Source organism: Falco punctatus (assembly GCF_963210335.1).
Source record: "Falco punctatus genome assembly, chromosome: 14".
Classification (NCBI taxonomy): domain Eukaryota; kingdom Metazoa; phylum Chordata; class Aves; order Falconiformes; family Falconidae; genus Falco; species Falco punctatus.
The window spans coordinates 3,918,852-3,922,910 of NC_137594.1; positions in this window are offsets into that span (position 1 = coordinate 3,918,852).

The following is a 4,059-nucleotide window of genomic DNA, read 5'->3' on the forward strand; positions in this document are numbered from 1 at the left end:
GTTATACAGCAAGTAGCTGGACAAGATGGGATTGGAAAATCCTTCCAGGCCCTTAATCGGCAGTCTCTGCCTCTTGCTTTGAGCTCTTCCCCTGCTCTTGCCTTTGGAAGAAGTCATGCTTGAGAACGTTTAATCCACTGTGGCCCTTAGCACCGTCCCTCTGGGAGCTCACTTATGCTTGTTATCGTATGTTCGCCGTGTCAGAGGTTAGAGGCTATAACGTGCAACGTAAGCCAGTCACTGGCTCCTCGCTCTGCCGAGACTTATCTACCATCGCCGCCAAGGCAGGAGCGAGACGTAGCAAGCTCTGCTAGCATGTAGTCTATAGACGGGGAGCAAAGTCACACACCGCCTTCTGAATATGGCCAGAATTTGTTTGAAACTTTATAAGATGTTTTCCATTCCTGGGTATTGACTTTGTAAATGATACCTTCTGAAGCTTTAACAAGCGTGAGAAATTTAAATATACATCCCCCTCCAACCTGAAAAAGGAAAACAGTATATTTTAAACAATTGTGCAAGGAAAGACGGTGGTAGAACTGAAAAGGAGCTTGGCTGAACCTCTAAAAGCAGTCACCCTGAAGAGAGGGAAGTTAGCAATGCGCCTGTTTGAAAGCAAATGTTCCTGGGAGCAGAGCTCTGGGTAACGTGAACCCCACAGATAGGGGATAGCCCAGGGGGCTAGAGGAAGTTTAGATCCATTCTCAAAAGGTCACGCTACCACACTTTATTTTTCAATTGCTACAGAGAAACCCACTCCACCACCTAAAAACTGGCCATTCTTATTCTATATAAATAGCTCCTCACTGAAAAATGTTTGAAATAACGAGTGCACTGAACGATTTCCAAGACGTGTTTCTGTGGTTTGATCTCTGCTTTCGACTCTCCAGATACTGATTGCTTCATTCTCATTTGCCACTGGGGAAAGATGCATCCTTCAAACACACAGGAATGGCTCATGTTGCTTTCGAGAAATACTGGGGTCAGATCTTCCAGAGAAGTTTTACTGGATGTGAGTCCTTCGCTGCAGCACTGTGCTGGTGTAGAGCGGACTGTTGCCTGCCCTTTAGTGTTATTCACGTAGGGCAGTAGCTCTGTCTTGTAGGAGAAGCCTTCTTGCCTGTTGCCTTTAACTTGTGATGCCTTGAGACCATTGATCATGCTGCTGATAAAGCAGCTCAGGCTGTGACAAGCAATTGGCTGGGTGCACTGTTTGCAGCGAGCAATCAACAGCTGTGCAACACAATGCTTGTACTTAACATAGTGAAATTCCCTTTGAGGCAGAGCTCTTACAAGATATGTTCCTTAAATAGACCAACAACCAAGAAAATAAACCCATTTTACACATAGCCAAAATGAGGGGAAAATAAACTCAGCAGTCGCTCTGTAAAAAGTCACAGCTTGAAGCTAAACAACCTGATTCTGAATGGGCTAATTTCACCGCTAATCCACATTGCTCTTTTATGTGTTGGGAAAGATGGGGATAAACCGAGGTTCCTGCCTCCAAAGCTGTGCTGCCTCCTCCTAGAAATGAGCAGTCCAGAGCCTGAAATGATTACAAATGATTTCACGGATGGCTAACTTTATTTGCTGCACACAATCTAAATGTATTAGCACACATAACAGATAGGGAAAGTGCAGAAAGGTGGTCACGAGTGTGGTGCTCTTCTCACAAGCTCTCACGTGGTCCTTCACCTCGCTAAGATAAGGAGGGAAGGAATAACACACGCAAACACAAGGACTAGCTGTGATCGCTCGTCACGTGCTCTGGACCTAATCCCCATCTGTTCTGAACAGCTACAGACATGAGCACCACGCAACTGAAATGAAAAATGAGGAGGCAAAGGGCCTGACAATATGACAGAGTCAATGCTACATTAAAAGAATGGAATTGTACTGTGAATGCATATTTCATTACCTCTGAAAATATATATTTCGCCAATCATCATGAAGAGTAGACAAGCTCAGCGTGATTTATTCAAGCCTTTATTAACTTGTCCTACACATAATGCTGACAGCTTGATGATGTTTTCCAAGATCCAGCGGCTTCTTCTTGAAAAGAAGTCAAGTAGGCTCATGTGTAAAACATTAACTATATATACATCCCAGAATTTAACCACTATTAGCTAATGACCAGAGCAAGGCAATATTTTGTTGGCAAACAAATTGGTCACCAAAAAGTGCAGGTTTTGAGTTATCAAAACAACTGGAAAATATAGTTTCTAGTTAAATAGAACATTTTGGAAACACCAGCACCGGTCACTTTAACATTTTAAATTGTTGCATTTTGGGGGACTTGTCAGACAAGGTAAGGTTGGAACATGGTTGGAAGAAGGAGATATCCAGCATTTGAGAAGTAAATATGACCTCAGCAAGCAGATGTTTTACATGCATTTCAAGAATTTGCTCAAAGTCCCCCACCCGGGAACAATAATCAATATTTTGTCTCTGCATGCCTGTTAGCAGGGATGACTTGGGTCCCAGGAGCACCAGTGTGCACTATCCTTTGATAAATTATTTCTCTTAACTAATTTCCAAGTGGGATTTTTTTCTGCTGAAGAAAAATAATGTGTGCTGTTAGATAAAACTTTTTCTTCCCAAATTCTGTGCCTAAGAATCTCATAAATGAACATCTGATATATTGTTGTGAAGACTTATTTAGCCTCCATTTTTGCAAAAATACATGTTTAAGTGCCAACCTTAGGGAAGTGCTTTAAGTTTCTAAGACAGGTATAGAGGAATTGTAAAGGAATGAAGGCAGGTTAATTAACACTGATAATATACAGCTGTGGGCTGGCTTCAGGGGCGGTGGGTTGGCTGACGTGGATGATGTGCAGCTGTGGCTGGTTCCTGCTAAGCAGTTAAATAGCTCTGAGGGGGATGGAAGGGGAGTCCTGGATGAAGAGGGATCTGGAAGAAGCAGAGGGAGAGCACCCAGGGTGTAGGAGAGACAAGGAGAGGCCCTGGGAGAAGCAGGGAGCCTGGGTGAGGAGAGGCTGGCTGGGCGAGGAGCCTGGAGAAGGAAGGATCTGGATGCAGCAGAGACAAGAAGCTGGGTGGCCTGGTCTGAAGAGGATGATGAAGACAGTAGATGAACCTTTGAAACCTTGTGGGGGGCTGGTGGCTGTGCCAGGGGACATTTGAACTAGTTATTGAAGTTAACCTGGTGTGGGATGGTAAAAGCCTTGCTGCAGCTAGCTAGTCTGGATAGCGCTACAACAGACAGGAACATCTTGAAGGCAGTAGTCAGTAGGGCTGAGCAGGTGCCCAAACTCTGGGGAAATGCTTTGCTGCTTTCTGGCCCTAAATGAGCATCCTGACAAGCAGCTTTATTCAGGGGGGGTCTTAAATCTCTTACTAGGAGCTGGTTTAAATCAGAGGGAGGGATGAGGCTGAGGAACGTAAATGTTCTCTAGGGCCCATTTCAGTTTTTATGAGGTAGGTCTTCCAGCCAGAAGAAAAGGGCTAAGATCAAGCCAGCCATCTTCCAGGTGAGACTCCACCCTTTAAAACCCTTCTGTGAGGGCCCTTAATAACTTTGCCATGTGTAAACATGCCTGATGCTTTTCTTATGAGCTCAGAGTGACAACCAGAGCAAGTAGAGAGCAGTGGCTCAATGCTTTTTGACATCAGTTCTTAAAAGCCTAAGCAGTTGATACCCAGCTTCTTGAGTGTCATGGTTATCACCTATCATTAGAGAGCCACGTGAAGCAGCATGATAGGTTTCAGAGCTACCTCACCCCACTATTACAGTGATGAGCTCTGAGTTTACCCAGGATTTTTTTCATGGGCAGTAATAACTGAAGCACAAGTTAACCCCTTAACCTCTCGGCACATGGGTCACATTTCAGTCCAATAAAGGACACACACCAAGTGGCCCATGTTTATTTTCCAGTTGTCATTTTCAGCTTACCTTGAAGAACCTGTTCTTTAAGTTGGTAACAAATAGCTACTGAAACCAGCTGAGAATTTTTTTTTCCAGCTATAAACCAGTCAGCCCCAGGAAAGACCCCATAAGACTGTACAACATTTGCTTCCCATGTCAGCTGAGAAGCTTCC